Below are 26,401 nucleotides of genomic sequence, written 5' to 3' on the forward strand. Positions count from 1 at the left end.
AATTATTATTAACTAACTTTGCAGCAATTGCGCAAGTAATAATAACTTGTATTCGCACTAAATGGATTTAAGATCATACAACATTATATATATATATATATAAAACCTAATGACTCTACAGTAAGAACTAAAGATTCGTATAAAATTCTATATAGAGTATAAAATTCTAAATTTAAATCAAGTTGGCTCAGTCTAGACCAGTGATTCTCACCAGCTTTTTCCCCATATACCCTTTCCACCATTGCTAAATGATCATTCAACCTCTCCTTCCCAAAACTTGAAAAGTAGATATGTGTTTGTTTAAATACGGATTATTTTTTAAGTAAATTAAACAAGTATCAAACATGTTGGTAAATACCAAAATTTGAATAAATGTTCTTTTTTGTATTCATAAACTAAATCTAAATACTTAATACGTAAAGAAAAGGTGGACTAAATTACTCTCTGAAACTTTGAAATTCCCCTTAGGGCTATTCCTCCTGATTGAGGACCCATAGTCTAGCCAGAATTCGTTTTTAATAGTGACTAAATATACAGATAATTTAATTTGTCCCACTTTTCTTATACTAACTTTTGTCACAGAAACTTCGGATTACGTGCATGTTTTTTGAAAATAAAAGACACAAATTTAAAAAAAAATATATGTTTAAAATTTGATGTTGAATTCAAAAACAGTTATTTGGTAGCCAGACCTAATAAACCTAAGAGATCAAATTTGAAGTACACCTTACTTGTTCTTACTAACTTCTGCTTAATGAATTAGAATTATTCTTAGAAAAGAACCTTAAAAACTGGTGAAACATTTCATGCTAGAAAACAAGATATTAGAAACTTTGAACTCATTCAATAGAAGAAAAAAGTTATTCAAAACGTAACTCCATAACAAAACATTTTTTTTTCTACTTGATCGTCAACACATGAGGCTTTTAAGAAATACCTCCTACAAGATATGTGGCCACTATTTCTGTGCTGTCAGAATATGAAATTCGTATAAGGAAATCAATGCACTTCGAGGAGAAGAAAATGACCTTAATTTGATAGTTTTTCTACCTAATAAATTTTTACATGTTATGAGTTTCTTTTTCTTAATCTAGGCGAAATAATATTCAACACATAATAACAGCATAAAACCCACAAAAGAAATGTTCCAGTGAATTTTCAGTTTCTAAATGCTGTTTAAATTTGCTTCAATCAAAGTTTTTGTATATAAATAATTACGGTAAATTGAAATGAACTGTTTTTTAAGCGTTTACAGTTAATCGAGTAATATAATATTTTTATTGAAATAAAAATTATTTTTAATGTGCAAGATTACTTTTCTTACAACGCTGGGCTCATGGTTCTTAAATCCTCTTGTTGCTAAGTTCAGAAACCTGTGTTATTAAAATTATTCGAATAGTTTAACTTTTATTACGGTTTCATATTTTTCATTTTAACTTTCACATGGTTGCGTTTTCAACCATATGAAAGTTAAAATGAAAAATATTACTTGTACGTAAATTTTAATATATGTAATAATTTAATGTTTTTAGAAATAGTTCAGTAGTTTTACTTTTAAACAATGGCTTTGATATAACAAGCATGTTTAATTAGTTCATCAAAAAGTTGTTAGAGACACTATCAAATCAGGAACTAGCATATTTTTCCACTCTGCAGTTTTACTGCAAAAACAGTGAATTATCCCTTTAAAAATGGTTAAAAAATATTTAATTCCTTTCATTTTCCAATTATTGAAATTTTTAAAATAATTGAAATTCTAACTAAATCCTTAGACAAAAGGTTATTCAAGAACTATACTAAAGAAATGTAAGAAAGGGGTTAACTTCAGTTACAAGCGGAATTTCAGATAATGTTATTTTCTAGTAGGTAACTAACAAAAAACATTTAAAATCCTCTTTAATTGTTCTCCTGCCACACCCTCCCTTCTGAGGCCTTCTTTGGCGCCCCAGGTTCCATAGGGAATAAAGCAATTAAGCAAGGCTCTCCTCTCTTTAACTGCTTTTTCACACAGCTGGGGGCAAAAGAAAAGGAAGGCAATGGTTTCCTGCCTGAATAGCCAGCGGCCAGTTAGAAAACTACATGACAAAAGCCCACAAGACGAATGCCCACTTAAAACCAGCACACATTTTCAGGAAATCCAAAATAACTATGACTTCCTGAAAAATTTTACGAGTAATTATTATGATTAAAAAAATTAAATTTCAAGTGGGAATGAAATTAATTTATGTAAAATCCAAGTTGTCAAAATTTAACTGGATTATTTGAAACCATGCTTTTTATTCACCATTAAAACGGTGTTTGCGCTTAATCATAATAGAATACTGTACTTTTATTTTTTTTCGTTAAAATGAAAGTTCGGCTTTAATTCTCCATATTAAATTCATATAATGCAAAATTTTCTGTAGTGTTAAATTATTCATAAATTATTCTCTGTATATGATGAAAATTTACATACGTATTATACTCCTTATAATTTTGTAGAATTAAAATAAGCTGTGTGGCCAGTATTCCCTTTCACCTCCCTTTGTCACACTTATACAAAGGCACTTCCATTTCTTGCGTAAATATAAAAACAAAGATACATACATGTATATGTTTTTAATTATATTATTTTGATTGACTCTCTGTACTATATATATATATATACGAATTTAATTCAGCCGGAGACGAAAATGAAATGTGTTCCGCTACTTAAATTTATTGTTCAATTATTTCTTATTCATTTATTTTTTATTTTATCTCTATTCATGACGTATATATCGGTGTGGGTTTTTGTTAGTGTGGACTTTTATCAGCGTGCCCTTCTATCTATGTGGGCTTTTATCTGTGTGGGCTTTCATCAATATGCGCTTTCATCGGTGTGGGTATTAGTCGCGTGGGCAATTATCCCAGTGGGGTCATTTTTGTGGGCTTTTGTCGTGTGCACTTTCGTCCTTTTGTCTGGTCACCGCATGGACTTTATGTATTTCCTTCACAATGCATTTTGCTGTGAAATGACAAACATTGTACAGTTAATAATTAAAAATAAAAGTATGTTTTGACTAACAAAACTAAAGAAAGGAATATTTATACATGATTAATAAAAATTAATTATTCATGTAATATTATATCTAGAGTAAGGTACCATCCTTATACTCATTATTGGAATTGTCGTATATTGATACTTTGATACCCCCCTTACTTTGTTTAAAAATTTGAAATTAGATTCCATTTACTCAAAAACCAGTATTATATTTATTTGTTCCATCTGCTTAGTTACACTTAAGTGCTTAAAGTTCTAGTCATTGTACAAGGCATATATAATAAATATGTTTTTCTCCTATCTAAAATATCTATTTGTAAAATATCTTTTGAAGTAAATCTTTTAATTATAATAATGATTAATCTTTTATGTGGTAAGATTATGTAAATTATGTATGGATATTAGATTTAAGTGACTGAAATTTAAAAATTTCAATGGGAAAGTGGTGTTTACTTGGAATATTCCCATGATTCTCGAGTTACCTGGAGTCTTGTTAGACAACAATGCTGCATAAATGTACTAGACCGTTTGGCAGATGAAGCTACTATGTATTTTTCTGCATTGCATGGAAAATAGAGGTGTGTTCTTATACCTGTTACCCATCATCTGGCTTGTAAGTATGAATAAAATATTAAGATACTTATTTATTGATCTATTATTTATTGAAAAATATTTTTATGATATAAATCCAGATGTATTGCATAGTTACAAGAACTATCTATTAGTTTTCATGTTAGTTCTAAGCTTTATTGTAAATTTTATTTTTTTACTTTGAAAAAGAATAATTGTGATGAAATATTATATTCTGGACGATTATATATCTCTAAACCACAGAATTTCTAGCAGCAATTTGCCATCAGTGTCAACATTAAAAAATCATTATACTGAATAATTCACCTTATAGCTGTAAACTGCTAATATTTTGATACAATTGGACATATTATTTTAGGATATGTCTCTTAATCTTCTCTTAACTCGTTCCATACTCAAATCATCCCCTTAGAAGCTAAGATTGAGAATACTCGTCTCCTCAAGCAACAATTGGATGCTGTACGAGTCGCATCGGACATGGACCAGCATACACCTCTTACGGCAAAAGCAAACTGTGATACATTGAAAGTACTGGAGCCCCTTAAGGGTAAGTGTGTTTTTAAATATCTCAGTATGCTAAAAAAACCCTTAGATAGCCTTGCTAATGCTTTTAATGATAATTTTAAGTTAAATATAAAAAGAAAACAACATGAAATCTCGGATAATTCAAACGCTAATTCTAACCACGAGGATGGTAAGCCTATAAGGCATACATACGTATAGTATATTTTTCAGTTGCAATACCTTATTACCACTGAGAATTTTTTGCGATTCCCAGGACGCCATAATACAGTCAAAACGTCATTAATTCAGACACCCATACTCCGGAATGATCTATAATCCGGACCTCAAAGCTACAAACTTTCTGCGCATACGTCGCGTTTACGTGTGCTCATAAGACCTTTACGGCTGTGACTTTGCCTGTGCACATGCGCATAATACGTTTACGCATGCGCGTTTAACGTATAACAGACGGTATAAGCTGAGCTAAAATTATCTAATTCAGTTAATGTTGCAGATTGCGTTGTTCCTTAATCTTCGAATTGGATCAGGCTTATTATTTTTTGCAGACTGTTAGAGCAATTTTATAAAAGTAAGCTTGAACTTTCGATTATGTCAAACAGAATTTCCGATATATATTTACTAATATGTACAGGATCTACAAAGCAAAAGTATGTTTCGAAGTCCATTAAACAAAAAGTGGAATTGCTGCAAAAATTGGAAAAAGGCATATCCTTTGTTTCTTAACCATTCCGAAATCTGTTTATCAATTTCATGCTGCTCTGCGGGGGGGACATCGCAGCGCGCAATGAACTGGAAGTTGATTTGTCAGCACTATCCTTATCTTCAGGGCAAATGTTTTTATTTTATTCGGCTTATAATTCCTTACTAAATGTAGTATTTCATCTCGATGTATTCCGTCTTTGATATGATTTAAATCAAATTCCTTGTCATTATAAATACCACAAGTACACATCAAATAGTTTTCTGGTTGCAATTTTCTAATTTCGACTATGCTTAATGTATGCTTTACGCATGTGCTTGTTGAAAGAAATGTTTAATAAAGTAAACAAATAAATATTAAGCTTTTTTTTTGTAAATTTTGATACCCTTTAGATCATAATTGTTCTTTATTTCATAAATAACGGTTTCATATTTTTAATTGTATAATTTCTTCATGCCATCTTACCAGATTTAAACTGATGATCTATAATCCGGAATCGCCAAAGTCCCGACGAGTCCGGATTAACTACTTTTGACTGTATTTACAAAAATTCTGTGGAACCCAATAAGTACTGCGCAAATCCGACACATGCGTGAGTGAAACTGTCAATTTTTTCTTTTGTACACTTGCAGTTTTAGGTCACTACATTTAATTTCTAATTTTAAGACATAGAACAATGTGAACATTTTAAATAAGTAACAGATGAAATGACAGCGTCACGTGCAAAGCAAGAAAAATGAACGTTTCTATTATAAAATGAAGGCGTCGAAACGGATTCATTTTTTTTTTCTTTGTCTGTATTGCCATATCTATTTTAAGATGTATTGTATTATGTAAAAATATTTGGTAATTGTAAAAGTATTATAATAAATTAAAGAAATATCAAAACTGCTAAAATTCTAGGCAACCCCCTGCTGCAAGTCCAGCGACTCCAGTTTAAGAAACCCTGGTATAGACAGACAACCCGGCGAAATTACGCCCTAATTGAGATACAGACATAAAACTTATATCAAAATGATGGGGCATGCATTTGCAGTTGAAAGCAGCAAAACGCATCAAAATGGATCATTAACTTTCGAGTCGTGTGATTTTGATGCGGCTTGCTGCTTTCAAAAGCATTTTCCTACAACTTGCATCCTATTTGAGATGCAGATATAAAATTTGTGGAGCATGAAATTGCTATTGAATGCAGGAAACCGCATCAAAATCGGACAATCGGTTCCCGTGTAAAACAGATTTTAAAAAACTGTAATTCTTAGAGATGCATCAAATTTCATTGCCATGAAAAATATATTTCGTCCTCTGGACCCTGAAAACGATACTAATTATGTCCAGAATGCAGTTAACACTGTAAATCAACGAAGCACTTCAAGTCAAAATTTACCTACACCACCACAACCAAAAGTTGTTCCTCCAGTCAAAAATTCTACAATGATATAACCAGGGCAAACAAGTCCACAATACCAATTTTAAATCATATCAAATCCGAAGAACACAGGAAAAGGCCTAAAACCATCCTCAGAGACATACAATAAAGGTTTTTGATAAACGTTTAATTACTGTAAAGGCCCTTATTTTTGCAGGCCGTAATTTTCACAAAAATGAATATATCGGTGATTTCGCGAGTTGAAAATTTCACGAATTTTATATGAACAGAACAGAAAGTTGAAAAATTTTAAAAGTACTTAAGTAAAGTTGGGGGGGGGGAAAAGTATTTCGCAAAGCTTTGATTTTTGCGATTACGACGGGCTCACGAAAATAAGGGCCTTTACACCAGTTTAAAAAAGACCCAAAAAACTAATTAATTATTCTTTAACTAATTATTGTAATATACCTAATTGCCTAGCTTAGCACCAAAAATTGGGAAAATTAAAATTTTTATTCCTATCGCATCACTAATTAATATTGAAGCAGGCTTAATTTAATTTGTCCATCATGTCCTCTAGCCCCTCATTCACTCAGCCATCCCTTTAAATTAGTATGGATTGAAGACAAGAAAGAATTTCAACCAATCACAAAAAATGCTGGTGGAAAAAATTGAAATAAGTGAGAGATGGAGCGCTTAACGAGGATCCTTAAGCGCTCCATCTCTCACTTTGTAATCACAGTTCAACAGCTTTCGGCCATGAAGGCGGTAGCTATCATAATCATACCACACACTCTACAACCAATCACGTTCGTCTCGATCTAGTTACTCAACCGTAAACCACAGAAGGATTTTTCGCCGATTTAATGGCTATATCCAAACTAAACAATAAAATTATCATAGGTAGAGACTTTAACTCACACCACAAAAATCGGAACTGCAGAAATGATAATTCAAATGGTCACATTGTTAATCAATTTGCCTCAACGGCCAACTTTACTGTTGTAGCTCCCTCCTACCCAACATGCTATAGATCTGCAAGCATTATTGAATTTTTCCTGCTAAAAAATATTTATCAACCATCAAGGATAGAAAGATTACGTGAACTATTCTCTGATTATAACCCTGTTTTAATGGAGGTGAATATCAGTAGCTATAGTACATCACACAAAAGAGCCTTTATTATGAACTGGGTAGCTCTAAACAACACTCAGTACCCGTTACCCGCGATACACAGTGAAGACGAGTTAGACGCAGTTATCGAAGATTTTACTAGCACACTTAACCGTGCTCTGAAAAATAGCAAGGCGGTCCCGTTGACTGGTAGGGCCAGAGATCCTGCTATTAGAGAACTTTTAGCTAACAGAAAGAGAGCTAGAAAAATATGGCAGAGGACCAGATGCCCAGAAGTTAAGAGAATTTTAAATCGGCTGAATCAGGAAGTCAGTACACGCACAAAACAAATGGTCTAGATATTTAGAATCACTCTCTACTGATGATCATGTATATGGAAAGCTGCTTCTAGATATAATAGATGCTACACAAATATTCTGCCCCTTAATGGCCCCTCTGGGATCACATACACAGAAACTGAGAAAGCTGAGTCACTAGCTGATCACTACGCTACTCAGTTTTACATTAACATCTCACACCCAGACACAGAACGCACAGTTAGTTACACTAACAATTTATACTTTTCATAACCAAAAACAGACAACATCCGTCTTGCTAAACCTTCGGAAGTTAACACCGCCACCTCCATACCTGTCCCTTTCAATGATGTTCGATCGATTATTGCGGCTTCCCCGCTCTCTCCAGATGAGTATGCGATGAGAATCGCTACTCAGACTGAATCTGCTCTCATCTGTAAAGAGTACTCGTCCCCATTCATTGTCTCTCCAATTCCGGTGTTCCCGGCACCACAGAGAACGCCTTCTCCGATGGGCAGGCGTTAGAGGTACACACCGTACAGGGCATCGTGCAAACAGACCACCACCCTGCAGTCTTCTGGCCACGGTAAAACGCGATATCTGTCGTCCAGTCGCCTGCGTCGTGTGTCTAGCGATTTCTCCCGCTGTCTGCCGCCTGTTTCTTCTGGCCTGTAAGGCAATATACCGGTCATCTGCAGGTGTGGTTCCTCGTGAACGACCACTACTAAACCCCCGGATAGCTGTTCCTGTAGTTTTAAATTGTCTCCAAAGTCGTGAAACGATGCTGTGAGCAATTCCGATCTCTGCAGCCACACTTGTCACACGGCGGCCTTCCTCCAACTTCCCAATGACCTCGGGTAAAAGCATCCAGATGTCATCTAACAGATTGATTATTCGCCATTTCTCGCCGAGGCAGCAACTCAGTGTGATTTTAACTGCTATACGGTGTGCAATCTCTTTGCCAGAAATACTGATCTTTCACCGAGAACATGCTTTATACAACTCAGACACTCCCCCATTATGTCTACCTGCATATCTGCGCAAGTGCTACCGTAGATCACCTTACTTAATCTCGGGATTGGTCTTTCTGTCCGCTCTGCCTCTTCGTTCAGCTGATATGCTAATTTTTCGACTTCGTCCTTAATTTTTGCACACCAGTGTATTTCACGTGCTATACACAGGATAAGGTACAACCCAGGAACCTGGAAATGATGTGTGTCTTTGTACCCTTGTAAAGGAGTATGGATTGAAAACAGCCTAGGCCTTCCCCGTAGCACACTGTAAATCACACTTCACCCAATAGGATTACTCCTCTGCCAGCCAACAGAAGTTCAACAAGCTCCCGCCTACCACCTGACTACTGAACCATTCAGCCTTGAATACTCGAGGAGAGGGGGAAGAAAAAAGAAGAAAAGGGCTTTTTCTTCTCTCTCCGCCCCCGATTGCCTCTGCTGCTCACACTCCAACTAGCTCTAGGTTTTAACTTCAAAACTCATCATCTTATATTTGCTGCAAACTCTGCCATTACTACTGATTATAATGTCACAATTGCTTTCATTTCATTTCACTGCCATAACTGCTCTTCGAATTTTTATTTTTACGAACTTCAGCAACATTATTTCTTTAACATTCGTAAAAGTATTAACTTACTACACTGGGATAAGGCTATGCCCAGGAACCCACTACAACTGAACATTAGTTCATCGAGGAAGGGCATACTCTAAATGAAGCTGCAGATGTCCAAATAAAAAAGGAAAAGAAAACCTATTCACAATAAATTGTTTCAACAAAGGAAACGATTGTGTGATTTTAGATGACAGTCGGAGAGTATTAGTATCAAATATTTTATTTCATCATACCACCAACAAATATTTTCTTTTGTTTCAGAAGCCCATCAAAAACTTACATGACAGCAAATGCAAATCTAGTATAAATAACGTTTATGTTGCTAAAATAAATTCTGATTTCCAAAGATGGCCTGTTTCTCGCATTGTTGGTAAATCATGGTTGATGGGCATTAAGAATGGTCTTTCCTCTAATTCACTGGACACACACAAATTAGCAGCACGTTGGTGTTAATTCTTTTTAATTCTGTATTAAAATATACAACTTTAAACTTAGTTGACATATGCGGCATTTGAAGTGCAAATAATAAAAATTTTTCTTAAATACTATGCTTTGTTGCTTATCTTTTAGAAATTTAAAGACCTGGAATTCTGCAATTCTGAGTAAAAAATGAAAATAAAAAACAATTAACACCAACAAAAACTTGTGGTAACATGACAGACAAATTATTACAAATACTACAAAAGATCATGCCTTTTCATTTTATTTAACCATATGTTAAAGCAGTATTCTTTATTAGACCTGGAAAAGTTAGAAACAGGAATATATTTTACTACAAAAACTACACGACAATTTTGAAATTAGAAGCTTTTCTGTATGAATTCCACTCTAAAACAATGCAAGTGCAGTCTTGACGATAAGAAAGTCAAATTTATTGAAATTTAAATTTGTATTTCCATTTTAATTTTCATTTTCCTAAAAACATTTGTCAACTTTGCAGGATTTCATCTTCAAGTATATATGTACAGACATTTAAAGTTCTGATGTATTAACATCTCGTGGAAATACACCTATCCCTCGATTTATACAGTACTTACCTGTTTTACATGATTTCAGTTTTACACAGTTTAAAAATTAACAGATTTCAAAAACTTAGTAAAATAGTATTTGCTGCATAAATGCAAATACATACATTTGAAGTCATTTTTTAATCTCATTTCTTTGGTAACACTGGTGGCAACAACAAGGATGGGGATTCCCCGTGTTAGGGGAATCTCAATAGTATGTATATGTATTTCATAACAGTAAAATTTTAAATTATATGGTTCACGCGAACTAATGCAGTATCAGTATTTTAGCAGCAAGGATTACATCATTTTTATCTACATATCTGAATGTTTACTAGCAAGTTTTCAACATTTATAGTTTTTGTGGCATTTTTTATAATTTATGTAAATTTTTTAAAGTATTATAATGCCAAAACGATTTTTAAAAAAAAATCAAAAATGAAATTAGAAGCAAAAATTAAAATATTAGATCATCTATGTAATAGAGAAGGAGTAACAAATGTTGCTAAATTTTACTCCATGAACGAAGCCACAATAAGGACAATTAAAAAAAAAAATGAAGACTCTACTAGAAAAAGAATTAGATATGGGTAGAAGACGAAAATTTAAAATGGATTCCAATTGATACTGATGCTATTAGAAACAAGGCTTTAAAAATTTATAAAGCACTTAAGAATCGGTCACTATCGACTTTGTCAGATGAAAAAAAGGTATCTTTTTCCACAAGTCATGGTTGGTTTGAGAGATTTAATAATATTTAAACAAAGGCATTCTTTACATAATCTAAGATTGAAAGGAGAAAGTGCATCTGCTGATTCGAATGTAACAACAATATCCAGCAAAATTTGCTGAAATCAATTGCCACGATCTCCTACATTTCTGATCAGATCTTCAATGCTGACGTGTCTACGTTGTTCTGAAAAAAAAAAAAAAAAAAAAAAAATACAGTCAAAAGTCGTTAATCCGGACTCGTCGGGACTTCGGCGATTCCGGATTATCGATTTTTCCGGATTATAGATCATCAGTTTAAATCTCGTAAGATGGCATGCAGAAATTCTAAAATTAAAAATATGAAACCGTAATTTATGAAATAAAGAACAATTATAATCTAAAGGGTATCAAAATTTACAAAAAAAAAAGCTTAATATTTATTTGTTTACTTTATTAAACATTTCTTTCAATGTAAGTTGTTTAAGTTGCTTCATTTTATGTGATACTAATACTTTCTCTTTAATTCTATAAACAGACATAATTTCTTTTCAGTTAAAGAGTTCTGCTGTTCAAGTCCCGTTAATTGCTGTGCCGAGAATACCGACTAACTGGTCAATGGAAATTTTTTCGTTTTCACTAACCTCTCTGTCACATTCTTCATGTCTTTATCCATTTTTTTCAGCAATTTCACTTTTTGTTTGTTGGACATTGAAACATACTTTCGTTTTGTAGATCCTTTGGAAGTTCCAGCATCGGAAATTCTATTTGACATAATCGAAAGTTCAAGTTTACTTTTATAAAATTGCTCTTACAGTCTGCAAAAAATAATAAGCGGGATCCTATTCGAAGATTAAGGAACAACGCAATCATTAACATTAACTGAAATAGATAATTAGATAATTTTAGCCTACACCGTCCGTTATACATTAAACGCGCAGGCGAAAACGTATTCTGCGCTTGCTCACACGCATATGCGCAGTAGTCAAGTTCTTACGCGCTCGCGTAAAACGCCTGTGCTAACGCGGCACATGCGCAGAAAGTTTTTAGCTTTGAGGTCCGGATTATAGATCATTCCGGATTATAGGTGTCCGAATTAACGACTTTTGACTGTACCTTGCAAATCAGCTAGTGGTCATAAGGTAGTGAAAAGTCATACAATTTTTTTCTGTTGCAATGCTTCAGGCAATTATATAATGAAACCATTGGTTATTAACAAATCAAAAACACCATGTTCATTTAAAGGAACAAATATAAATAACCTTCCCTTTTATTGGATGCCTAACAGGAAAGCACGGGTCACTGCCATAAGGTTCAATGAATGATTTCTTACCATGTTTGTCCCAGATGTCAAAAATTATTTAGGTAAAAAAGGATTGCCTTTTAAGACTCTTCTTTTAATAGATAATGCACCTGGTCATCTTCAAAATTTACAACACAAAAAAGTAGAAATAGTCTTTTTGCCCAAAAAATACAACTTCTTTATTACAGCCATTGAATCAAGTAATATTTTCTGGCTTTTACAACATTGTGTATATCAAACAAACCTTTAGGTATATTTTAGAAAAAATGGAGAATAATGAATCTTACTCTTATGGATGCTTGGAAGAAATTTACAATCTTAGATTGTGTTGGACTGTCATATACTCAGATTAAACAATCAATGCTCAACGCATGCTGGAAAGCAATACGCTGGATGTTGCTAAAGATGAGAATGATAGATTACCATTAGAGTGTGAATATTCTCAGATCACTAAATTGGCTCAAACTGTAGTAGGAGAAGGTTTTGAGGATTTAGCTCAAGCATATATTAAAGGAATAATGGTTGATGAAGAACTAAATGAGGATGAGTTAGTTAACATGATTCATGAAACAAATAAACATGATGAAGACCAATCTGAACCAGCTGCATTCACAGCTAAAGTCATCAGTGTAGGACTTGAATTGGGAAGAAAATTAGGTAATCATTTTTTACAATATGACACAAATGTCGAATGAAATCTCCGATTCCAAGGGGAGCTTAGTAAGTGTTTAAATCTATATACGGATGTTTAAAAAGATTTAGGGGGACAAAAAAACAACAGGCAATTGTTAATTATGGATTTCATCATGAAGTCTAGTCGATGTGAGATCTCCCCTAATTTATCATCTATTGAAGCAGAATTGTATCACGAATACTCAAGTGATGAAAGAGACATCATACCAATCAAGAAGAAAAAACTAATAATTCATGAAAGTGATGTCAGTCCAAAATCAACTCTAAATATGAGAATATTTGTAGAAATTTCCTGTTCTTTCAATTCGAGCCACAATTTTTCATAAATGCTACATACTTTCATTACATTATCAGGTTGCATACTTCTGATGTCTGTGTAATTTATTTAATTGATGATGTAATTTATTTAATTGATAACTAAATATACTCGATTATGTTTTCACAAGGCTTGCTAATGTTTTTTTAAATAACACGAAAATAATCATGCAATGCAATAAAAATAGAACATCATTTTCCTGCCTCAGAATATACTACTAATAACAGGTTGTTTAAAGAGCAAAATATACAAAATTTAAATTAAATAATTATTTCCTTTTACTCAGTTGAATATACATTTAATTCATAAACATGTATATGCAGATAAAATTAGCTATGTCAATAAAGTTCTGCAAAGAATAATGAACGTGATCCTATTAGTTAAGTGTTGCAACTTTATTTCATATGAAATATTTTCTATATAGTCATTCCTTAAAAGTAGTCTCTGAATAATTAAACCAATTAAATTTGTTTCTAAATGTACTTGGGTTAATTGATAAAAGCAAGGCTTTTTTTTAAATGGCAAGCTGATTTTTAATTGATTTCATACTTAGATACATCATTATACATACATTAATAAAATAAATAAAATTCTAATTATGTTAGGGCAGTTTCCATTTTGCTGGTGTTTACTAAAGAAAATTTTACAGATAGCATTTTTAACAAAAACGCTGTTTATGATCATTTAAGATTTAAAAATAAATAAATAAATAAATAAATAAAGAGAGAGATTATTTTGTAAGTATTCATCAAGAATATTTCTTCCAATTTATGTTTTCGAAGAAACGCCTTTATTACACCAAAGTAAAAAAAAATTATCCCTCTACCAAAACTTAAATCTGTATCGATTAAAAAAGAACAGTAATGCGTATTTAATAAGAACACAGGAATAAATTGTATTAAAACTCAAATCTATTTGTAAATTGTTCTTCTCTAAACTTATGCTTTGAACCTGAAATATTTTGAATGAAATAGTGCTTTTTTATTTATTTTAAGACTTGATCTATTTTAAATTTACCTAAAATACCTAAAATAATTATTTTAGCTTTTCAAGAGTTTCTTTTACATTGCTGAATTTGATGAAGGTGTACAAACGGTGCCAAATTCTTGGTTTTGGGCTGATATGGATAAATGACATATGTAATATGAAAAAATGAATCAAACTGAACAAAATGATTGCATCACATCAAGCCCCAGATTATTGAGAACTTTGGCAATTTCACCGGGTTCTCTAAATTTTTGCATCGACAAGTATGATATTTTCTATAATTATGTGTTCTTGTTGCTCATTTTTCTCACTGTATAATTTAGAAAGCTGAATAGAACATGGAAAATGCTGTTATGAATGACATCAGTACCAAAATATTTTTAAAATATAGTAACATCTCCATTTTTAGTACTTTTATCCATAAATTATTAGTACGAGTTGGTAGTTTGGTTTTTGAATCTTAACATTATTTTAATTACCAGACTAGTTGTTTAAAAATAGGAATGCATGTATTAAAAAATTCAAAAATTAACAATCATATCAGGATATAATATATATTTGCTTTAACATTTAACTGCATTTTTTTTATACAAATTTGATGCTCTCAAAATCTATTCGGTCACCTTAATTTTGCAGTGGAAAAATAATGAAATAGTATAATCCTACAATTCGAAACCATAAAAATTCTATTTGATTTATTTATTGAATAAATTGTTGCAAAATATCTGAAATTTGCAGAATTTTATAAAATAATGTAGCCATGACTGTTAATTTAATTTTACATCAAATATTTCGATAATTATACATGAGCAAATAAATGCTGCTAGAACATTTAGATGTTTAATCTAACATTAAACGATTATTTAATTCATTCTTTTTGCTTTATGTTAAATTATTGTTTATGAGTGATAACGGAAATTTAAAATTTTCAGTGAAAAAGGCATAGAAAAGTTAAAGTTGGCTATGAAGTTTTCAGACATCGAAAAGTGCAGAATTTGGTGCGGAAACAAAAAAAAAAAAAAAAAAAAAAAAAAAAAAAAACACCAGCGATTTAAATTCTCCGATTCTTCAGATGAGTAAAAAAAGTAAACAAGTAAAAAACAGTAAAAAAGTACTATAGTAAAAAAGCTAGCAGAGCTGTGCTTGCCATTGCTACCAGAGTGCACACAAGGAAAATATTTTCAACCAGAATTTTCTGCATCTGTTTTAGCTAGTCCTCACTGCAAATCTGAGGACTAATACTCCAAAAGCAGGCTCATCAGAAAGACCCAATAAAGGTTTCGTACTGTTGCATTCCTGTACAGGTTCATGCAATTTGGAGTGATTAACGATGACACTTAATAAACACACAATGTATTTGCCAGTATTATTCAGGACATCTCCAAAAACATGTTTACAGTCGTCCAAAAACTGCGACAAGCACATTGAAACAATCAGCAACAGAGCCTTTAGGCTGTAACAGTGAAGACAGCTTCACAGCAAAGTGCTAGAGTACAGCTCCCGACTAGGTTCAGTCTTCTCAGAACTCGACGTACTGTCGAGATTCTCGACGCTATAACTCGCGATGCACTCCACAATAAGCACTAGAATACAGCTTCTGACTCAGTTCAATCGTTCTTGGAGCTCAACACACTCCAAGATAAGACTCGATGATGCACTAACTCGCGATACATTAAGAGACTCTCTCTACGCACTCCCCAATCAACTCAATACTAGACTGAAAATCAACTCGATAGACTCGAGATACTACTGCTACTCCGCATACAGGCAGGGTTTATATAGCTTTTAGCATGCATTCGAGAACATTCTAAGTCAAACCAGTAAGAACTCGTTCTAAATGGTTCTCCATCCGTCTACGGCATATTGCCAATTTCGCTGAAAGATGTTGCCAAATGGGTGATTTCTCGCCAAATCTAGCAAATCCTAAACCTGCTTTGTGGGAAATCTATCTTACCGCAGCTGGAAATTTTTTAACAGTAACTTTCTGAATTTGCCAATAGTCAATTTTTTAAAAGTGTTCTGTTTTCAGGTTTTTAGAATAATTATGTAATAAAGACACAATAACACGCCGAATAAATACTAATTCAGAAGTCAAACAACAAAAATCAGCGTTATATTTACAAAATTTTCACAGTGACTGTTTACTGTGAAAATTTTGTAAATATAACGCTGATTTTTGTTGTTTGACTTCTGAATTAAATATGTAATACCCTGACCTTTTCTCTTCCGCAGAACTTCAACATCTAATCTTAAAAAATTTAAATTCTTTATCTAGATTACAAATATTGCAAGAAAAGGTGGAGTTGCTGAAAACTCCTAACTGTGCAATCAACCGAAAAATTCAGAATTAAATATATTCCAATTAAAAACTGAATTAGAACTTCAATTTTTAGAGAGAATGTTTCTCAACAACATAGCTCCTGTGGTATTGTAAAATAATATTTTACATTAATCCTAATAGTTTTTTTTTTTATTTTATTTTATTTTATTTTATTTTGTTTACTTTTTGCACACATTTTCATTTTATAAAGTAATTTCTGTTACGTTTTTGCTTAAATGAAATTTTCTGTTTCAGTATTATCTTATTTTCTTTATATAAAAACTAACTGCATAAAATGTACTAAAATACAAATATGGAACTCAAAGCAATGAAAACGTTATGATTTTATAAATAAGTTTCCATTACATTTGCATTTTATTTTGAGGAAAGTTAGATTTCTTGAGTGTTCTGTGAAGTTGAAATAATTTTCTTAAATGATAGAATAAGAAATCTTGTTGTTTATGCATTTATAGATTAAAGTCAATTTTTATTTATATATTTATTTATTTAGGTCAATGAATTGAAACATATTAATGTTAAAGGAGACTAACGTAAACATATTAATAGTAATCGTAACAAATATTTTGAAGTGATGTCGGACACGCTAGCCGAAGAGTACAGTTGGGTAAGTGAAAAAAAAAAGGGGGGCATTTAAATCCCTGAAGTTATCATAGGTTATTTTACATAAGTCAACATTTATAAATATATTTTTATGTACATCATCATTTACAAAATATCTTGATAACTTACATTACGTATAATATGAAATCTGCCAAATTAAGTCACACCCAGCACCCGTAGCTCTCAGCCTGAGTCAAATCTTAATTATTCAAAAAATCGAATAAAATAAGACCAGACTTCCATGAATAGTGCATAGTGCTACTAAATGCATATGTGACCATCCCAGAAGAAATAAAGCAGGTAGATATTAGCATCTGGAAAGATATCCCAATGCATGAAGGAAGAGTAATATATTTAGTGTATGAACCTGTTATGTCAAGAAGACTTTAAATGAATTAGAAGACAACATAAAATAGCAGTTTTATCTGATCGCAAATGTTTAAAATGTTATTTAAGATGTCTAACTTTTTTTTATTCTTAAAATGATGTTTAATCCTCATTTGTTCTGCTATTTAATTTTTATGATGTATTGTTACTTAGTTTGTTATCTATCCACTTGTCAGTAATTGAGCTGAATTAAGTAAAGCTTTGTTCTTTTACATTATATTTTACCGCTCGATCAGGCCGACTGCCGTACCAAAGCACTCGGGTTCGAATCTCGGAAAAGGTTCGGGGGTTGTAAATGCATAGTGTCTGTGCATCATGGGGGCACCCAAAATATGCTGCAAGCCGAAAAGTTCTTTCAAGAAGCTGATCGTAGGGAAAGAGAACTTGAAAATCCTTGGACTCGTCCTCCGTGTGATAGTTGCATCGCAAAAATGTTATGGTTTTTAATTAATTGACTTTCTGTTTAAATATGCAGTAATTATAATTAAAAATTCACAAGTAAATTTTCCATTTAATGTATTTTTTAGAGATAGTGCAAACTCATCTCCCTGCAACAATTGAAAAGAAAGGTGCTACTATAACAGTTAATCTCAAAAAGGTTGGTGGGTGGTAAATGTATAGTGTCTGTGCAGCATGGGGGCACCCAAAATATGCTGCAACAAAGTTGCTACTACACTCATGTCCATAAATTAAGGATAATTCGGAGTCACGCGGAAATCGAACTCTAAAATATACTAAAATATCACCTGTAACATCACAACACACATCTTCAAGAATCATATGCAAATTTTAGGAAGTAACCAGATGACACCGATGGTACCTCACAATGACGAGAATGTAAGAAAGTGATATATAACGAATACAGGCAAAGAAGTAAAATTGTTCGCAGGCACTTTATAAGCATTTCAGTGCAATAACCAAATAGTTCGCAGGGGCTTTATAAGCATTTCAGTGCAATAACCGACAAAGGACGCATTTGGATGATTTTTTACGTGGTAGAATTATCGGCCGTCTGGAATGTGGGCGTACCCAACTGGAAGTATCAGACAAACTTGGAATTGCACAGAGTGTCATCTCCAGCCTTTGGCAACGATTCCCAGATGATGGTAATGTGAGTAGACGTTACAGCACAGGTCGCCCCAGAGTTACAGCGCCGAATAAGGACCGGTATTTGGCAGTTACTGCCAAAACAAACAGGTGGAGCACAGCCTGAGACCTGCCTCGTCAGCTCTCTTCAGCCACTGGTACGACAATTTCAAGGCAGACCGTGTACAGACGCTTAGGGCAGATTGGTTTATATGTTCGTAGACCTGTCAGATGCGTTCCACTTACTGCAACTCACTGTCGCCTGCGGTTAGCCTGGAGTAGAGAGCATGCACTGTGGACACCGCAACAGTGGGCTTGTGTGATGTTTTCCGACGAGTCCAGGTTTAGCTTGCAGTCTGATTCTCGCCGGACTTTCATATGGAGAGCTCCAGGTATTCGTTACCACCAAGAAAGCATCCGTGAACGACACCGTTACAGTGGTGTAGGAGTGCTCGTTTGGGGTGGAATTATTCTGGGTTCCAGAACTGACCTTCATGTTCAAATTGGAATCATGACAAGCCATATCTATCGGGACGTCATTCTGGAACAACATGTACATTTGTTTCGGGGTGCCATGGGCACACAATTTGTTTATGGATGACAACGCCAGTCCTCACCGTGCAAATATCGTAAGCGAATGCCTTCAATCGGAGGATATCACCCGTACAGACTGGCCAGCATTCTCACCAGACTTGAACCAGTAGAACACGTGTGGGACATGCTTGGCCGACGAGTTGCAGCCCGTCAACCTCCTTCTACATGTCTACCGGAACTTCGGAGTGCATTGCTTTTTGAGTGATGTAATATCCCCCAAGATCAGATCGATAATTTGATACTCAGATGCCTAGGCGTTGTACGGACTGTATTGCATCGTCTGGGAGACATACAATGTATTAACAATCAAACCAACCATGTAATATTGGTTTTTTGTAAATAAGTTTTTTTTTTTTTTTTTTTTTTGGTAATTTGCTCCAGGGAGAAAAAAAAATCGCTAATTTTTTTAATAATATCAAACATATAGCATCTGTTTTTGCTCTTTACCTTTTGTTTAATAAATAAGCTTTACAAATAAGTCAAATTTGTTTTGCTTCTAACTTTTCCTTTGCCTGATTTTGCATTATCCTTAATTTATGGACATGAGTGTATAGCAGCGAGTACTTTTGTGTACAGAAGCTGTCTTGAAAGCTTAGAATCTAAAATTTTAAGTTTGTATTTGTTTTTACTGAATTGTAAGTATTATAAATTCATATGTTTGGAAGCGTCCGAGTTTCAAAAATAATAAAAGTATAAATGATAAATAATAAAGCTTCAAAATAGTAAATCAAACAATCATCAAAATGTTTAGTACCTATTTAAAAATTTGGAGCTTTCTTTCAATTTTAAAGTAATTTAAAATTTAATAAATAGCTTTAAAACTCTTGCCAGTCACTGCTCATCTCAATGCATATAATAGCATTATAATTTTTTATAATAATAATGCATATTTTGTTTAATTTCATGAGGCTGAAGGAGACATTGTAAACTTATATTATGAATACGAGTCATATTTTGTAAAATTCGATGAAAGGCCATTCGAAAAACGTATACATTGACAGAATTGCCGATATAAATAAAATATGTTATTAACAATATTAACTTATTAATTAAGAAAAGGCTGCATTAAATATATTAAAAGGATCTTTTAAAATTTTTGCAGGAAATGAATTTAAGTTTCTCTTAAGTGAATGGATATTTTTATATCTTTATTACCGTATTTGCAGGCGCATAAGGCATATCCCCCTTTTTTTATACACATTTCATTATAATGAATTTACAGTATTTTAAATATAAATACAAAGTAATACTTTATACCCACAATTCATCTGGGGAAGAGCTTTTAATTTTCTTCATCAAAACCTAAACACTCATCACCATAGCTAAATGAAAAGTCACTTGAAACCTCTCCTAAATCAGCATTCGAGTCCTCATACAACAGATTGTCCTCTGTACCATCCAGTGTATTAATAATGCCACACTTCATACATGATTTAACCTCTGCCTCTGTTTTCACAGCATCCCAAGATGCTTTGACCCATTCACAAACTTTCCAAATGTTAGGCCTTCCCCTTCTTCTTGATGGTGTAACCTCAAAATTTGAAGCCTGCATCCAGCTTGCATGCTTTGTTACAGCAATTTCAACATTGTTTTTGAACCATAATTTGCCAACAAACTTAAGAAACACCAAACAGTTGAAATTTCCCACACTTAAAAGTCGTTCGCAAAAATTGCAGTTTTCATGCCAGATGCACATTTACTAAGCTCTCCGTAACTGTAATATTCCCACACATCGCAAGGAAACAAGAAAAAAATCACATAACTCCAAAAAAAGAGGAAATTTCCAGAAATTAATGCAATCAAAAACTGAGTATCGACATACAAGATGCACCTCCTTTTTTTCCCGACTTATTTTCAAAGAAAAACAGTGCGTCTTATACACTAGAAAATTTGCTATTTAAAACTTTCTTACATTTATTGGAAAACAAATTGTTTTATATGCTTAATTTCATTCACATAACTATGCTCACTGTAGTTATTGGCTATACTAAATATTTGAATGAAGAAATGTAAGTTTTATTTGCACAAAAACTATTAGCATATGTTTTATAGCAATACACGCAAGTACACAAAAGTGATACACAAAAACTATGAGCATATAGTTTTATAGCAATTTATGAGAGCAAAGTTTTACATAAAAATGTAAATGAATCATAAACGCATCTGTTATATAATTTCAATACAATGAGATATAACAATAATCACTGAGGAAATCTGATATGATTGTGATGACTATATTCAATAATTAAAAAATTCCAAAGATTCCAGTAAGATTTTAATAACTGGAAGAGTAACTTCTTACTGGATCAATAAAACGCTTTTCTGCTGTTATCAGTTTTACTGGAGGAGATGTCTGAAATACTGCTATTGCGACATTATACTGATTAAACTAATGTAACACTGTGCGACACCCACACAGATCTTTAAAGCAGCAATTCTCAACAGGTGGTACACAAGATAAAAAATAGGTGGTAGGCAAAGAAACAAAGTTCAAAAATTCTATGAAGAAAAAAAGAACAATTGTTAGAAAATTCCTGTGATTGCACTTCCACTGAAGATTTCATAAATAACAACTTTTGGCTACACCGAAAAAAAGAATTTAAAGGCATTTCAAATAAAGCTAAATTTTTATTGCCTTTTCGCACAACCTATTTGTGTGAACAAGGATTTTCTTCCATGTTTTATTTGAAAAATAAATACAGAATAAAATTAAAAGTGGATCACACTTAAAGCTAAGTGAAATAAGGCCAGACAAAGAAATTGATCTCTCTTAAACAGGCCCAAATTTTACACTAAATTTAAGTATATAACTTAAATTTTGATAATTAAAATGGTAACCAATTCTTAATTAATATTTTTTATGTGTGCCTATTTAATACAGATAGCCAATAGCTTGTGCAAATGGCAAAACATTTATTTTTTCTATTTATATTGAGAAACTGAATAAGTATTATAAAATGTACAATAATTATACTGGTTGTACTAAGGTTTTTAAATTTTTGTTTAGATGGTATGTGTTAGTCAAAAGGTTGAGAACCGCTGCTTTAAAGCAATTAAATTTATGTCACTTTGTGAAGTTATACAAAAGTCGCAGTGTGACATTAACATCATTATCGCAGCATGACTTTACTACCATACTCAAAGACAAAGAAGCAACAATAACAAAAAAAAGAAGCCAAGAGAAAAAATTGGTATCTTACCTCTCAGCCTCCACATCCACAGGGCCTGTTTGCTCACATCCTCTTCTTGGGCGCTTCGCATTCCTATAATAAACAAAAATAGGTACAATTTTATTACCGAGACCATAATAAACCACAGTGACAGTACATGCATAAAAGCACCAAACTTGGCACACACATCCATTTAAATCATAAATTGACATCACATAAATTTAGATACTTCTAAATGCAAGTGAATTATGACTGCACATAAATTTAGATAGCTCTAAATTTTAATTTACCACTGAAATACTGGTATACTTTTTAAACTTTTTAAAAGTGCATCGAATCTATCTATTTAGAAATTGCCAGAGATGAAAAATTTGCAATAAAATTTTGACAAAGAAAAGGCATCATTCATGATTGTGTGTGATTATGACAAAGCCTCAAGGGCTATCTGCCTGTGCCTTTGTGGAGCACTTTCTAAGGGAAACTGGCTTGTATACACGTTACACATGGGGAAAACCACGAAAACGCCCAGCCCGTTCCTGGGATTCGAACCTCGGACCGACTACCAGCGTTCGGTGACTCCACCGCTCGGCCGCTGGTGGGCCTCATTCGTGATAGAAAATTAGGCTTAAACTATAGTCCAAGAACCATGAAATGAAACCATTTCATCGATAACTCAACAACTAAATGGCACCTTTAATCTTCTAGGTGTATCTACGGATTATTTCGTATTGAAAGATGGCTTTCCAAATCACGACACGCAGAATATTCTTGTCAGATTTTGATAAATACGAAATGGTTTCGAATGAATGCGGCAACTGGCAGTAGGGAAATAGCAATCAATAGAGAAAGATGTTACAGCGCGAGGTTCATAAATAAAAACCTCGTATCCAGCCACACTATCTGCCGACCTGTAGGCGATTTTCGTGCCGAAACCGAAAAATACTAAGAAGCCTTCGACCGAAAGCTTTGTGTATGCAAAAAGTTTGTGAAACAAAATTTCTTCTATAAAATAAAATGCAATTTGCACTGAACCCATGAATTACTTTTAAAGAAATTAATATCACCTAATTTACAAATAATTTCTTTTAGCATGGAATAAATACTTAAACAGGTATTACATGAAATAACGTAATCTTTAAAGGCATTGATGTATACAATATAAATATTTGCTTGTTATTTTATGAAATAACAGTGTCTGGGAAGCCCACTCAAATATCCTGTAGAATTTTAACAAATTATTTTATAGGATACAAATATGCATCTGTTTTTTTATGAAATATGTGAAATTCATGCAAATAAAATTAAGGATTATGAAATTTATTTTAATATAAATAACTCTGCAAAAAGAAATATTCAGGAGACTTTATTCCCCTTATTTTCCTATTATTGTCATCATAAAAAAATAATAGCATTTATCTTAAAGATAATTAGCTTATTTAAAAAATACAATCTGTAAGCACTTTCTTTAACTCGATATAAGATCCATTTATTTTAAATACTTTTCTAAAACTTTTTATAAAAAATAAGAAAATAATGTAAGCACAAACCTTGTGGTTGAAAAGTTATGCAAACCTTGGGTTCAGTACCCCTCAAATAAATAATGAAAACAATCTCAGATTTTATAGGATAAAAATTAGGTCCAAACGGGCAATTTTTTTCATTTACAGACAATCATTAGATGTTTGGGCTAATGCTACTTTGGACTAAAAGTATTTAAAAGCTACAATTTCAGACAGACTGTCTTGCACACTTAAAATACAAATGTTTTATTAATTACACTGCTTGCCTTAAAAATATGTTTCTTAATCAAAAATTTGCTAAATTTTTATAAAACATAAACTAATACTTATAAAAGAGCCTGAGGCAATTTGTTACAATTAATTAAATTGTTCAACGTTGTTTAATTAATTGTTTAGGCGGTCAGAGCCGGAACAGCTAATGAAGTTTATGAGACTGTGATATTACTTTCGGTTTTGTGAAATGAAGAATTACATAGGATACTTTCAGATTGAAGTTCTGTAGAAACAAAAAAGTAAGTACCATCCCTCTTTCTGAAGCTCTTTATTTGTTTATTGACTTTTGGTAATTAAAAGGTCACTAAAGGAGATATCAGCGAAAAAACATACATTGAAAACAAAGTTAAAACAAAACGTTGCCGACAAAAATATCCAAAGAAGTGATTTGGAAGTGCTGAAGAATAAGTTTAAAGTGTTCGAGACAAAGATAAATTCCAATTTCGATTCTTTGTTCGGGTTATGTATTGAAGAAAGTGCAGTCAAAAGTCTTTAATCCGGACATCCATAATCCGGAATGATCTATAATCCGGACCTCAAAGCTACAAATTTTCCGCGCATGCGTTTACGCATATGCATAATACGTTTACGCATGCGCGTTTAATGTATAACGGACGGTATAAGCTAAGCTAAAATAATCTATTTCAGTTAATGTTGCAGATTGTGTTGTTCCTTAATCTTCTAATTGGATACGGCTTATTATTTTCTTTTAGACTATTAGAGCAATTTAATAAAAGTAAGTTGGAACTTTCGATTATGTCAAACACAATTTCCGATACTGGAGATGATGGTAATGTGAGTAGACGTTACAGCACAGGTCGCCCCAGAGTTACAGCGCCGAATAAGGACCGGTATTTGGCAGTTACTGCCAAAACAAACAGGTGGAGCACAGCCTGAGACCTGCCTCGTCAGCTCTCTTCAGCCACTGGTACGACAATTTCAAGGCAGACCGTGTACAGACGCTTAGGGCAGATTGGTTTATATGTTCGTAGACCTGTCAGATGCGTTCCACTTACTGCAACTCACTGTCGCCTGCGGTTAGCCTGGAGTAGAGAGCATGCACTGTGGACACCGCAACAGTGGGCTTGTGTGATGTTTTCCGACGAGTCCAGGTTTAGCTTGCAGTCTGATTCTCGCCGGACTTTCATATGGAGAGCTCCAGGTATTCGTTACCACCAAGAAAGCATCATTGAACGACACCGTCACGGTGGTGTAGGAGTGCTCGTTTGGGGTGGAATTATTCTGGGTTCCAGAACTGACCTTCATGTTCAAATTGGAATCATGACAAGCCATATCTATCGGGACGTCATTCTGGAACAACATGTACATTTGTTTCGGGGTGCCATGGGCACACAATTTGTTTATGGATGACAACGCCAGTCCTCACCGTGCAAATATCGTAAGCGAATGCCTTCAATCGGAGGATATCACCCGTACAGACTGGCCAGCATTCTCACCAGACTTGAACCAGTAGAACACGTGTGGGACATGCTTGGCCGACGAGTTGCAGCCCGTCAACCTCCTTCTACATGTCTAGCGGAACTTCGGAGTGCATTGCTTTTTGAGTGATGTAATATCCCCCAAGATCAGATCGATAATTTGATACTCAGATGCCTAGGCGTTGTACGGACTGTATTGCATCGTCTGGGAGACATACAATGTATTAACAATCAAACCAACCATGTAATATTGGTTTTTTTGTAAATAAGTTTTTTTTTTTTTTTTTTTTTTTTTTGGTAATTTGCTCCAGGGAGAAAAAAAAATCGCTAATTTTTTTAATAATATCAAACATATAGCATCTGTTTTTGCTCTTTACCTTTTGTTTAATAAATAAGCTTTACAAATAAGTCAAATTTGTTTTGCTTCTAACTTTTCCTTTGCCTGATTTTGCATTATCCTTAATTTATGGACATGAGTGTATAACAGCGAGTACTTTTGTGTACAGAAGCTGTCTTGAAAGCTTAGAATCTAAAATTTTAAGTTTGTATTTGTTTTTACTGAATTGTAAGTATTATAAATTCATATGTTTGGAAGCGTCCGAGTTTCAAAAATAATAAAAGTATAAATGATAAATAATAAAGCTTCAAAATAGTAAATCAAACAATCATCAAAATGTTTAGTACCTATTTAAAAATTTGGAGCTTTCTTTCAATTTT

At 33.1% G+C, this 26,401-nt stretch overlaps 1 protein-coding gene across 2 annotated transcripts in view; it reads left to right on the forward strand.

Moving 5' to 3' along the window:
• The first annotated feature begins 3,482 nt into the window (after positions 1-3,482).
• The window catches only part of LOC146998831 (uncharacterized), an 80,323-nt gene continuing 57,404 nt past the window's right edge, over positions 3,483-26,401 (forward strand). The window contains exons 1-2 of one of the 2 annotated variants that reach the window (XR_015039754.1): positions 3,483-4,160; positions 14,332-15,385. The gene's annotated coding sequence lies outside the window, so the exon portion shown is untranslated. Of the gene's footprint in view, positions 4,161-14,331; positions 15,386-26,401 lie in introns of those variants that run through there. The other variant, XM_085811715.1, reaches the window with a different exon arrangement.

Source organism: Stegodyphus dumicola, chromosome 2 (assembly GCF_044657685.1).
Source record: "Stegodyphus dumicola isolate Sdum_Otavi_A_Nest chromosome 2, ASM4465768v1".
NCBI lineage: Eukaryota > Metazoa > Arthropoda > Arachnida > Araneae > Eresidae > Stegodyphus > Stegodyphus dumicola.